The sequence below is a fragment of the Salvelinus sp. IW2-2015 genome, unplaced genomic scaffold (genome assembly GCF_002910315.2).
Source record: "Salvelinus sp. IW2-2015 unplaced genomic scaffold, ASM291031v2 Un_scaffold2396, whole genome shotgun sequence".
In the NCBI taxonomy this organism is placed as follows: domain Eukaryota; kingdom Metazoa; phylum Chordata; class Actinopteri; order Salmoniformes; family Salmonidae; genus Salvelinus; species Salvelinus sp. IW2-2015.
In genome coordinates, this window is record NW_019943718.1 from 26,299 (window position 1) to 40,263 (window position 13,965).

The 13,965-nt window shown below is 43.9% G+C and overlaps 1 pseudogene; it reads left to right on the plus strand.

Annotated features, from left to right (window-relative positions):
• The window catches only part of LOC112073861 (RNA helicase aquarius-like), a 105,867-nt pseudogene that overhangs the window by 21,164 nt on the left and 70,738 nt on the right, over positions 1-13,965 (plus strand).

The window sequence follows — 13,965 nt, forward strand, 5'->3', positions numbered from 1 at the left end:
AATAGCCAGCTTTGAGTTTGGGTTCTTAAACTTTAGATTTGATTTTCCACTTCAAGCCTGCTGGCTTGTTGCTTGCAGCTGATACTGAGTTGTGCATGAAGGGTTTGAAACTATTTTCCCTAGGCTGTGATGTCACAGGTTTAGGCTTCAGTTCTCCTCACAACATCCCCTCAGAATGATGTGATATGACCCTCAGATCACGACACTGATCTTATCTGGCTATGGACAGGCAGGCAATGTTTAGGGAAGGTTGAGGCTATTATCATCATAGGAATATGGCGTAACAGTGTTTGTATAGGGTGGTTGTTACTAGTTTGATACTGTACCAGGCCTCCAGGTATGATGAGAGAATGGTTGGTTGTTGGAATGAGTTCCAGGAATATAACAGCTCTTCTATGGTCCAATTCAACTGACTGAAATGGAACTGATACTGTTTGCTTTCTCAAGGTAAACTATGGATGGATGTGGTATATGTTGTGTTCAGGTATGGGCGTGTGAACTACGTACTGGCCAGGAGGCTGGAGCTGCTCAGAGAGGTGGGCAGTCTGCAAGAGAGTCTGGACCTACACCTGTGAGACTGACGGACACTTCTACCTCTACCAGGTCAGTACAGGAGGGGGGTGTGTTTGGGGATAATAGATGTGAATGTGTGTGACATTAGACTAAAGGTAAGGCATTTTCCAGATGAATCAGTCATTTCTGATATCCCGACCTACAAAAATTGGTAATAAAATGTGTCACTAAAATAAAAATGAAAGGGGATGAGATGCTGCAGATCTCATCCCAGTGCAATACGTGTCAGTATCTTCCTTCTGCTTCAAATCCGCCTCGACAGCAAATACCAAAATATTATACCATATCCTCCATTTATTTCTGTCACCTAATTACCAAAAACTGGCTCCAGGAAAAATGCCACAGCAGACAGTTCTGATTCAAATCAAATGTTATTGGTCACATACACATGGTTAGCAGATGTTAATGCTATTGTAGTGAAATGCTTGTGCTTCTAGTTCCGACCATGCAGTAATATCTAACACAAAATCTAACAATTTCACAACAACTACCTTTTACACACAAGTGTAAAGGAAAAAGGAATGAATAAGAATATGTACATATAAATATATGGATAAGCGATGGCCGAACGGCATAGGCAAGATGCAGTAGATGGTATAGAGTACAGTATATACTGTACATATGAGATGAGTAATGTAGGGTATTTAAACATTATATAAAGTGGCATTGTTTAAAATGACTAGTGATACATTTATTACATCCAATTTTTTATTATAAAAGTGGCTAGAGATTTGAGTCAGTATGTTGGCAGCAGACACTCAATGTTAGTGATGGCTGTTTAACAGTCTGATGGCCTTGAGATAGAAGCTGTTTTTCAGTCTCTCGGTCCCAGCTTTGATGCATCTGTACTGACCTCGCCTTCTGGATGATAGCGGGGTGAACAGGCAGTGGCTCAGGTGGTTGATGTCCTTGATGATCTTTTTGGCCTTCCTGTGACACCGGGTGGTGTAGGTGTCCTGGAGGGCAGGTAGTTTGCCCACGGTGATGCGTTGTGCAGACCTCACTACCCTCTGGAGAGCCTTACGGTTGTGGGCGGAGCAGTTGCCGTACCAGGCGGTGATACAGCCCGACAGGATGCTCTCGATTGTGGCAGCATGCATCAGCAGAAAGGCCCAGAATAGACAACAGAGCCTTTTTAACAAAGATAAGACAACCCAAGGCAACTGTCAGCTTAAGAGGACATGAGAGAGCTCATAAAATAGCCCAGATCTAAAATCTAGAAGAGTGGAGTGGATATCTCACTGAGGCGGCATCCTGTCAGTAAGAGGAGACTGGAAAACACAGCAGGGAGGCTGGCAGTATGGTGTAGAGGGGAGACAGAAGAGGGAGGCTGGAAGTGGGGTGTAGAGGGGAGAGTAGGGTTGAATATTGTATTTGACAAATGTTCAGTTTAAAACATATATAAATATGTCTGTATTTGGTAAGAGCTTTGGTCGTCATTCAAATTCAAGCCTGATGCAACCTGAGCCTGATGACCAATACATTAAAGACCTTTAATGAGCCCAAGCCCAAAAAAGCCCAAATGATTGCGCCGTTATCCAATACATAGCCTATCATATATAAGCTACCGCACATTACACACGACAGAAAACATAAAAGCCCATAGATGTAGCTATGCTCTCTTGGGTAAATCAATTAAACTAGCTCCAGTAGGCTAATCTTTTTGTATGGACTGTATTACTGTCCTTTTGTTGTATTATACTGTATTATATGGACTGGAATTACACACCTCATTCAAACCATGAAGCTGGGAAAGAACGTGATGCTAGTGCAGGACATGCGGCCTACAAAGTTACAATTATAGACTTGCGAATTTGAGTTTAAATGAAATAAGTTTTGTTGTCCTCATGTTCATCATTGTAATGACATGCTTGAATAATATAGGACTGGAATAAGATGCAGACGGCTGTCATTTCTCTTCACGGAGATTGAATGGTTATGGGTCTGAACAAATAACTGCTATAGCCTACCGCCATCGAGTTCTCTTTCAAACTCCCTGTGAGTTCAATTGGCTGCTTTATTTAACATGCTGCATTTAACATGCTGCAAACAAGAGCTTGCATCCCTCTTCGAATGGTCTATTAGTATACGAAACAACAAAAATGTAGAGCATGCTATTCTAGTACTTCTTTTCATGGGACTACAAGAGCTAAGGAAAGTTATTTAAGGAGAGAGGCCAGCGGAGCGCAAGTGCGTATTGTGCAAGAGACAGAGGCAATAAGTTAGAGACTTATGCATAACCCATCATTCATTAGCTAAATTTAAGACTAATACTGCATTGAATGTATTACCTGAAAGAGGTAGGCTAGGACATCACATCAAGTGACACATCAAGTGTACAAAACATTAAGGAAACCTGCTCTTTCCATGACATAGACTGACAAGGTGAATCCAGGTGAAAGCTATGATCCCTTATTGTGTCACTTGTTAAATCCACTTCAAACAATGTAGATAAAGGGGAGGAGACAGGTTAAATAACGATTTTTAAGCCTTGAGACATGGATTGTGTATGTATGCCATTCTCAGGGTGAATGAGCAAGGCACGATTTAAGTGCCTTTGAACGGGGTATGGTAGTAGGTGTCAAGAATTGCACCGCTGCTGGGTTTTTCATGCTCAACAGTTTCCCGTGTGTATCAAGAATGGTCCACAACCCAAAGGACATCCAGGCAACTTGACACAACTGTGGGAAGCATTGGAGTCAATATGGGCCAGCATCCCTGTGGAACGCTTTCGACACCTTGTAGAGTCCATGTCCTGACGAAGTGAGGCTGTTCTGAGGCCAAAAGGAGGAGGGGTGCAACTCAATATTAGGAAGGTGTTCCTCATGTTATATGTGCTCAGTGTGTGTGTGTGTGTGTGTGTGTGTGGTGTGTGGTGTGTGGTGTGTGTGTGTGTGTGTGTGTGTGTGTGTGTGTGTGTGTGTGTGTGTGTGTGTGTGTGTGTGTGTGTGTGGTATACATATGTGTGTGTATGTATATACAGTGGGGAGAACAAGTATTTGATACACTGCCGATTTTGCGGTTTTCCTACTTACAAAGCATGTAGAGGTTGTAATATTTATCATAGGTACACTTCAACTGTGAAAGACGGAATCTAAAACAAAAATCCAGAAAATCACATTGTATGATTTTTAAGTAATTAATTTGCATTTTATTGCATGACATAAGTATTTGATACATCAGAAAAGCAGAACTTAATATTTGGTACAGAAACCTTTGTTGCAATTACAGAGATCATACGTTTCCTGGAGTTCTTGACCAGGTTTGCACACACTGCACCCCACTCCTCCATACAGACCTTCTCCAGATCCTTCAGGTTTCGGGGCTGTCGCTGGGCAATACGGACTTTCAGCGCCCTCCAAAGATTTTCTATTGGGTTCAGGTCTGGAGACTGGCTAGGCCACTCCAGGACCTTGAGATGCTTCTTACGGAGCCACTCCTTAGTTTCCCTGGCTGTGTGTTTCGGGTCGTTGTCATGCTGGAAGACCCAGCCACGACCCATCTTCAATGCTCTTACTGAGGGAAGGAGGTTGTTGGCCAAGATCTCGCGATACATGGCCCATCCATCCTCCCTCAATACGGTGCAGTCGTCCTGTCCCTTTGCAGAAAAGCATCCCCAAAGAATGATGTTTCCACCTCCATGCTTCACGGTTGGGATGGTGTTCTTGGGGTTGTACTCATCCTTCTTCTTCCTCCAAACACGTCGAGTGGAGTTTAGACCAAAAAGCTCAATTTTTGTCTCATCAGACCACATGACCTTCTCCCCATTCTTCCTCTGGATCATCCAGATGGTCATTGGCAAACTTCAGACGGGCCTGGACATGCCCTGGCTTGAGCAGGGGGACCTTGCGTGCGCTGCAGTATTTTAATCCATGACGGCATAGTGTGTTACTAATGGTTTTCTTTGAGACTGTGGTCCCAGCTCTCTTCAGGTCATTGACCAGGTCCTGCCGTGTAGTTCTGGGCTGATCCTCACCTTCCTCATGATCATTGATGCCCCACGAGGTGAGATCTTGCATGGAGCCCCAGACCGAGGGTGATTGACCATCATCTTGAACTTCTTCTATTTTTTCTATTTTCTAATAATTGCGCCAACAGTTGTTGCCTTCTCACCAAGCTGCTTGCCTATTGTCCTGTAGCCCATCCCAGCCTTGTGCAGGTCTACAATTTTATCCCTGATGTCCTTACACAGCTCTCTGGTCTTGGCCATTGTGGAGAGGTTGGAGTCTGTTTGATTGAGTGTGTGGACAGGTGTCTTTTATACAGGTAACGAGTTCAAACAGGTGCAGTTAATACAGGTAATGAGTGGAGAAACAGGAGGGCTTCTTAAAGAAAAACTAACAGGTCTGTGAGAGCTGGAATTCTTACTGGTTGGTAGGTTTTCAAATACTTATGTCATGCAATAAAATGCAAATGAATTACTTAAAAATCATACAATGTGATTTTCTGGATTTTTGTTTTAGATTCCGTCTCTCACAGTTGAAGTGTACCTATGATAAAAAATTACAGACCTCTACATGCTTTGTAAGTAGGAAAACCTGCAAAATCGGCAGTGTATCAAATACTTGTTCTCCCCACTGTATATACATACATACATATACACATACATACATATATACACACATACACATACAGTGGGGAGAACAAGTATCCAACATGTGTGCGGCATACCAAAAAGAGCCAGACCTGTAACATCCAGGGGGGCTGTCTGCTGCTGTCCTCTCTCTCCCCGCTGCAGGTGATGTCTCACTGGGAAAAGTACATGTCCAAGGTCAGGTCTAAGCAGGGTGGAGGCCGAGGCCGTGGCCACACACTTCCCCTTCCACAAGTACTTCTCCAACGCTCCCCAGCCTGTGTTCCACGGTCGCTCGTACGACGAAGACATGGACTTCGCCGAGGGCTGCTACCAACACATCAAGAAGATTTTTACCCAGCTGGAGGCGGCAGGCCACACACACACACACACACACACACACACACACACACACACACACACACACACACACACACACATCACATGTTTACCTAGCTAAAGGGATATACACACCATGAAGATCCTCACTCTGTCAGAGATAAACATGTCACAAACAAACAAGCTCTTGAACAAACACACACATACCATATTCCTCCCAGTCAGAGGTAAATCTGTCACACTGTCACACACATACACACCATGTCAGCAGTTCGGATGTTCCTCACGGGTCGTTAGCCATCTTTGTGTGTGTGTGTGTGTGTGTGTGTGTGTGGTGAAGTGGGAGTTGGAACGCTGAACACACGTTATTCTCTTTCCACAACTGATGCCATGACAGGTCTGCCCAGGCTCACATGTGATTGTTTCCATTCAGACCCTCTCTCCCACTCCTACTGGAGAAGTAGCCACTGTGACATCGCACTGAATCACATTTCAACGTTTTTTTGTGTGTTTCTGTTGTGATATTAGGAGTTTGAAATATGATGGGGATATAGTGAGATTCTTCCTTTTCTTCCTCTCCTCTTTATTAAATCTCTCTTTCACTCACTCACTCATTCCCTCTGTTTGAGTGTGTTCTGTGAGACATTGGTTGGAATTACATGATGATTTGGTGACATGTCACCCCGTGCCCCCTCCCCCTCCTCCCCTGACCCCATTGGCAGTGACACAGGACCTGCTGTCTGTCTCCCCAGATGCGGATGGAAGGTAATAGGGCCTTTCACTCACCCTGCATTCCCTACACATACATTCCCTACACATAATTCCGGACATTTGAGAAATTTACCGGACCCATATGCATTGGATACGTAACCTGATCTGGGTGTCCACTCACCGAGCTCAGAATGACAGAAATCACATTTAGATTATGCTAATTCATATTAAAAAACAAACTTTGGGGAAGTTGTTGTACGTAGATCACAAATTCATACAAGTAGCAGGCCTAGTCCACATAATAAAAAATAAAAACAGCTATGAGTCTGATGCAACAGATCAGAACGGTTTGCTGAAAATGTTGATAAACTATTATTTCTTTACATTATAAGTACTGCAATGTGCACAAGGCAGTAGGCTACGCGGGAACGTTCGTTCCATAATGCAATTGGCGGGAAAACACTGTGCAAGTGGTTTCATGTGACTATTAGAAAAATATCCGTTATAAATTTTGAAAGACCTGAGTGGCGCAGCGGTCTAAGGCACTGCATCACAGTGCTTGAGACGTCACTACAGAGCCAGGCTGTGTCACAAACGGCCGTGACCGGTAGTCCCATAGGGCAGCGCACAATTGGCCCAGCCTCGTCCGGGTTAGGGGAGAGTTTGGCCGGGGGGGGCTTCAAATAAAATGTTATTGGTCACATACACATATTTAGCATATGTTATTGCGGGTGTAGCGAAATGCTTGTTGCTTAGGAGCTAGAAGCAGAGCTGCTGTATCTGTCTGCAACATCTTCCATACTTGGCTCTTCACGCTCTAGCGACTCCTTGTGGCAGGCAGTGTTTCCTCCGACACATTGGTGCGGCTGGCCTCCGGGTTAAGTGGGCGGGTGTTAAGTGGGCGGGTGTTAAGGAGCGCGGTTTGGCGGGTCATGTTTTGGAGAGCGCATGACTCGACCTTCGCCTTGATGGGTACTGAGTTCTTACTTGAAATATGAAATATCCTTATTCATGTTATTATATCAGAACTGAGGGTATGGAAATCTACTGAGTGAGAAAGTTTACATTCTGTCAGAACATGTTATTGTTAGATATCAGCTATCCTATGGAGAGGAGAAGGGCCACAGTCTGATTCAAGTCAATAGGACAGCCGTGAGTTGGGGAGGTGTAAGATAAAGTGAGAAAGAACAGGCATCACTAAAGTCCTGTCAAGAACAGAGATGTATTGACATTCCAGATGTGTAAGGAGGAGACTCAGCATTAGGAGGAAGGTATAAATATATGTGCTTGTGTAATTATGTCTTTGTCTTTGCAGCTGTTTGACCCAGTGGGTGAATAAACTTGGTTTGAGCTTTTCGTAGTCGTCCGTTCGTTTTTTACTCTCTTTATTAAGAACCTGACAGCCTCTCCCAGGCCCGTTGGGTAGTTGCAGTGATGAGACAAGATCGTAATTGGATATGACGAAATTGGGGAGAAAAAATGGGTATTTTTTTTTTTGAAAGACGGGAAATCTAATATGCAACATCTAGCATGGATTGCTAAAATGACTAGGATTGTGTCTGGCTACTGGACAATGAAATAATTTTTATATAAAATAATTGCCTCCACGGTAATGGTCTGATTTTGGCTAGCCTACTTTGAAGCAAGGTAAGACCTGCCTCATAATATGTAGGAAACTTTCAGGTTTCAAACAATTAAGTAAATCAAATCAAATGTTGATCCGCCTTCACCACACTATCTGCGTGGGTGGACCATTTCAGTTTGTCAGTGATGTGTACACCGAGGAACTTAAAACTTTCCACCTAATCCACTGATGTCCCTTCGATGTGGATAGAGGAGTGCTCCCTCTGCTGTTTCCTGAAGTCCACGATCATTTGTTTTGTTGACGTTGAGTGAGAGATTGTTTTCCTGACACCGCACTCCGAGTGCCGTCACCTCCTCCCTGTAGGCTGTCTTGTCATTGTTGGTAATCAAGCCCACTACTGTTGTCGTCTGCAAACTTGATGATTGAGTTGGAGGCGTGCATGGCCACGCAGTCGAGTACAGGAGGGGGCTGAGCATGAACCCTTGTGGGGACCCAGTGTTGAGCGTCAGCGAAGTGGAGATGTTGTTTCCTACCTTCACCACCTGGGGGCAGCCCGTCAAAGTCCAGGACCCAATTGCACAGGGCGGGGTTGAGACCCAGAGCCTCCAGCTTGATGATGAGCTCGGATGGTACTATGGTGTTGAATGCTGAGCTGTAGTCAATGAACAGCATTCTTACATAGGTATTCCTTTTGTCCAGATGGGATAGGGCAGTGTGATGGTGATTGCGTCGTCTGTGGACCTGTTTGGGCGGTATGCAAACGGAAGTGGGTCTAGGGTGGCCGGTACATTGGAGGTCTCTCAAAGCACTTCATGATGACAGAAGTGAGTGCAACGGGGCTGTAGTCATTTAGTTCAGTTATCTTTGCCTTCTTGGGTATAGGAACAATGGTAGCCATCTTGAAGCATGTGGGGACAACATACTAGGATAGGGAGCAATTGAATATGTCCGTAAACACACCAGCCAGCTGGTCTGCACATGCTTTGAGGACGTGGCTAGGGATGCCGTCTGTTCCAGCAGCCTTGTGAGGGTTAACATGTTTAAATGTTTTACTCACGTCAGCCACGGAGAAGGGGGGGGGTGTCCTTGTTAGCGAGCCGTGACGGTGGCACTGTATTATCCTCAAAGTGGGCAAAAAAGTTGTTTAGTTTGTCTGGAAGCGTGACGTTGGTGTCCGTGACATAGCTGGATTTATTTTTGTAGTCCAAGATTTCCTGTAGACCCTGCCACATAACTCTTGTGTCTGAGCCGTTGAATTGCGACTCCACCTTGTCCCTGTACTGGCATTTCGCTTGTTTGATTGCCTTTGGGCGGGAATAGCTACACTGTTTATATTTAGACATATTCCCAGACCTCTTTCCATCGTTAAATACGGTGGATCGCGCTTTCAGATTTGCACGAATGCTGCCATCCATCCATGGTTTCTGGTTAAACTTCTTATGGCTGCAATCCCAGTAACGGGATCGATATGACAACAGCCAGTGAAAGTGCAGGGTGCCAAATTCAAACAACAGAAATCTCATCATTAAAATTCCGCAAAAACATACATATGTCTTATACCATTTTAATAAAAGGTCATCTTGTTGTTAATCCCACCAAAGTGTCCGATTTCAAATAGGATTTTCAACGAAAGCACCACAAACGATTATGTTAGGTCACCGCCAAATCAGACACAGTCATTTTTCCAGCCACAGATAGGAGGCACAAAAAGCACAAATAGAGATCAAATTAATCACTAACCTTTGATGATCTTCATCAGATGACACTCATAGGACTTCATGTTACACAATACATGTATGTTTTGTTTGATAAAGTTCATATTTATATTAAAAAATCTGAGTTTACATTGGCGTGTTACGTTCACTAGTTCCAAAAACATCCAGTGATTTTGCATAGCCACATCGATTCAACAGAAATACTCATCATAAATGTAGATGATAATACAAATTATACACATGGAATTATAGATATACCTCTCCTTAATGCAACCGCTGTGTTGGAGTCAATCCGAAACCAGGAATGACATGATAAATATTCCCTTACCTTTGCTGATCCTCATCAGAATGCACTCCCAGGAAACCCAGGTCCACAATAAATGCTTGATTTGTTCGATAATGTACGTTATTTATGTCCAATTAGCTACTTTTGTTAGCGCGTTTGGGAAACAATTCCAAAGTCACGAAGCGCGTTCCCTAAAAGCTGACAAAATGTCCAAAAGTTCAGTAACAGTCAGTAGAAACATGTCAAACGATGTATTGAATCAATCTTTAGAATGTTGTTAACATACATCTTGAATAACGTTCCAACCGGAGAATTACATTGACTTCAGATGAGCGACGGAACAGAGCTCCCTCTCATGTTAACGCGCATGGTCAAAGAATGGTCAGGTCATGGCAGACCTGACTAATTCCCCTCTCATTCGGCCCCCCTTCACAGTAGAGGCATCAGACAGAGTTCTACAGACTGTTGACATCTAGTGGAAGCCGTATAAAGTGCAAACTCATTCATATCTCGCTGTGATTTCAATGGGATCTTGGTTGAAAATCGACCAGCCTCAGAATTTCCACTTCCTGTTTGGATTTTTTCTCAGGTTTTTGCCTGCCATATGAGTTCTGTTATACTCACAGCCATAATTCAAACAGTTTTAGAAACTTCAGGGTGTTTTCTATCCAATACGAATAATAATATGCATATATTAGCAACTATGACTGAGGAGCAGGCTGTTTACTCTGGGCATCTCTGTGCACCTTTCATCCAAGCTACTCAATACTGCCCCTGCAGCCACAAGAAGTTAATGTAGGTTTTAAAAGCCACAGTGGGTGCAACATCTCCAATGCACTTCTTTATAAACACACTCACCGAGTCAGCGAATAAGTCAATGTTGTTCTCTGAGGCTGACCGGAACATATTCCAGTACGCGTGATCAAAACAATCATAAGTATATGTTTTCAAAATGCATACTGCCTCCAGCTCATTGCAAAGTGGTGTGTGAGGTGCTGATGAGGCCTGTCTTCCGGTGCCTATACATTTACTGTTTGAGATGCTGTAGCAGCAGCTCTCACACTGTCTGACAGATTTTCCTCTCAATGGCTCTGTTTCTATATGCTATAAGCGTGTAATAAATGAGATGCATAATGAATAAAGTGTACATTTGCCAATTTAATTCAACATACAGTGGGGAGAACAAGTATTTGATACACTGCCGATTTTGCAGGTTTTCCTACTTACAAAGCATGTAGAGGTCTGTAATTTTTATCATAGGTACACTTCAAACTGTGAGAGACGGAATCTAAAACAAAAATCCAGAAAATCACATTGTATGATTTTTAAGTATATTCATTTGCAATTTTATTGCATGACATAAGTATTTGATCACCTACCAACCAGTAAGAATTCCTCTCTCACAGACCTGTTAGTTTTTCTTTAAGAAGCCCTCCTGTTCTCCACTCATTACCTGTATTAACTGCACCTGTCCACACACTCAATCAAACAGACTCCAACCTCTCCACAATGGCCAAGACCAGAGAGCTGTGTAAGGAAATCAGGGATAAAATTGTAGACCTGCACAAGGCTGGGATGGGCTACAGGACAATAGGCAAGCAGTTGGTGAGAAGGCAACAACTGGTGGCGCAATTATTAGAAAATGGAAGAAGTTCAAGATGACGGTCAATCACCCTCGGTCTGGGGCTCCATGTAAGATCTCACCTCGTGGGGCATCAATGATCATGAGGAAGGTGAGGGATCAGCCAGAACTACACAGCAGGACCTGGTCAATGACCTGAAGAGAGCTGAGACCACAGTCTCAAAGAAAAACCATTAGTAACACACTACGCCGTCATGGATTAAAATCCTGCAGCGCACGCAAGGTCCCCTGCTCAAGCCAGCGCATGTCCAGGCCCGTCTGAAGTTTGCCAATGACCATCTGGATGATCCAGAGGAGGAATGGGAGAAGGTCATGTGGTGTAATGAGACAAAAATAGAGCTTTTTGTCTAAACTCCACTCGCCGTGTTTGGAGGAAGAAGAAGGATGAGTACAACCCCAAGAACACCATCCCAACCGTGAAGCATGGAGGTGGAAACATCATTCTTTGGGGATGCTTTTCTGCAAAGGGGACAGGACGACTGCACCGTATTGAGGGGAGGATGGATGGGGCCATGTATCGCGAGATCTTGGCCAACAACCTCCTTCCCTCAGTAAGAGCATTGAAGATGGGTCGTGGCTAGGTCTTTCAGCATGACAACGAACCGAAACAACACAGCCAGGGCAACTAAGGAGTGGCTCCGTAAGAAGCATCTCAAGGTCCTGGAGTGGCCTAGCCAGTCTCCAGACCTGAACCCAATAGAAAATCTTTGGAGGGAGCTGAAAGTCTGTATTGCCCAGCGACAGCCCCGAAACCTGAAGGATCTGGAGAAGGTCTGTATGGAGGAGTGGGACAAAATCCCTGCTGCAGTGTGTGCAAACCTGGTCAAGAACTACAGGAAACGTATGATCTCTGTAATTGCAAACAAAGGTTTCTGTACCAAATATTAAGTGCTGCTTTTTCTGATGTATCAAATACTTATGTCATGCAATAAAATGCAAATTAATTACTTAAAAATCATACAATGTGATTTTCTGGATTTTTGATTTTTGATTTTGATTTTAGATTCCGTCTCTCACAGTTGAAGTGTACCTATGATAAAAAGTACAGACCTCTACATGCTTTGTAAGTAGGAAAACCTGCAAAATCGGCAGTGTCTCAAATACTTGTTCTCCCCACTGTAATTATGCAAATTAACTTATAGACCGATGAGCATGACAAGTCAAATGTATTTACATCGATTGGTATTTCCATTAATGAATAGGCTTAAAAGCATTATTTCGCAATGGTATTTTTTCTTGTTCTCCTGGACAATTGGCCGGCTGCAATTTTATTTATCGGCTTTTACGTTTTTTAGCGGCCAAAAGCCGGCACACTTGTATTCAGCCCCTCCTGGTTGCATCCAGTCTTTATATAGACATAACAATAACATTAGAGATTTATGGGAGCCATACGAAGGCCTTGTAGAAGCAATAAAGAAGTTATTGGATGGAGGTAATATCCTAACATGTGTGGTCTTGATTTATCTGGTATCCCCCGCATCACTGGCTGCATCACATCAGACTGGAGCACTTTACTGTGTTCCCTCAGCTCAGCCTCTTCCATTATGGTGCTGCAGAGATATGTCTGTCTCCCCCCGCTCAGAGATGTTAGACTTTCCCTCTAGAATCACAGGAGAAGGAAAGTGATCCGCCTCGGTGCCTGTTTCCTACAAGGAGTGTTTAAAGATAAAGGTTGTGTTTATGAGATGCCATCTAAGCAGACGATGCCATCATACGCACAAGCCCACGCATACACACACACACAGTCAGTTTCCCTGAATGAACTCAGCATGTACAGACATCTACCGCTTGGATTGCTCGACATCCATCCCAATGCCGTTGATTCTATTTCTTTCCTCCATTCTTTCTCTCCTTCCAGTCTGAGTGAATGCCCAGGGAGGGAAGAAATCCGTCTTCATTTCACCCTTCAACCGCTGAAGAACCACAGGCATTAAAACTAGAGCTAATTAATATTGCATGTTTTGATTGGGTTTAATGTTAAAATAGTAAAGCATCTAATATGAATATTCTCTAGTGCACTCAAAGGCTCCGCTTTTCTTTTCCTTTCAGGAAAACACCCCCAATCGTGCTTTTCCTATTCAGACCAGGCCTTGGAAGGGAATCTGTTGTGAAGTGCTTGGCTGCTCACTAAGCTTCTATTGAACACTAACCCATACCCTTTAAATTCTCACCCAGCCTGCCTCTGAGGCACCCACTCAGGCTTTATTGCTTAATTATACTACTCTTCCCTTTTGCGTTCAAGGATGATTGTCTTGCATCATGTATCATCTAATGACAAACATTTGCTCACTGTGGTGCAGCCCTTAGAACCAGTTGTCACTACCTGTCCATGCTGACAATTTAACCTCTAAACCTAACCCCAGGCCTCTGAGCAGTCGTCTTACTAGTGTGTGTGTGTGGGTGGGTGGGTGGTCCCGTCCCCCAATCAGGAGTTCTGTGCCTTTGAGCTGTTGATGAGCGGACTGGACCGCTCCAAGTACCTGCTGGTGTAGGAGGTGGGGCCTCTAAAATGTTATTTAAAATGCAGATACACCCCCTGCC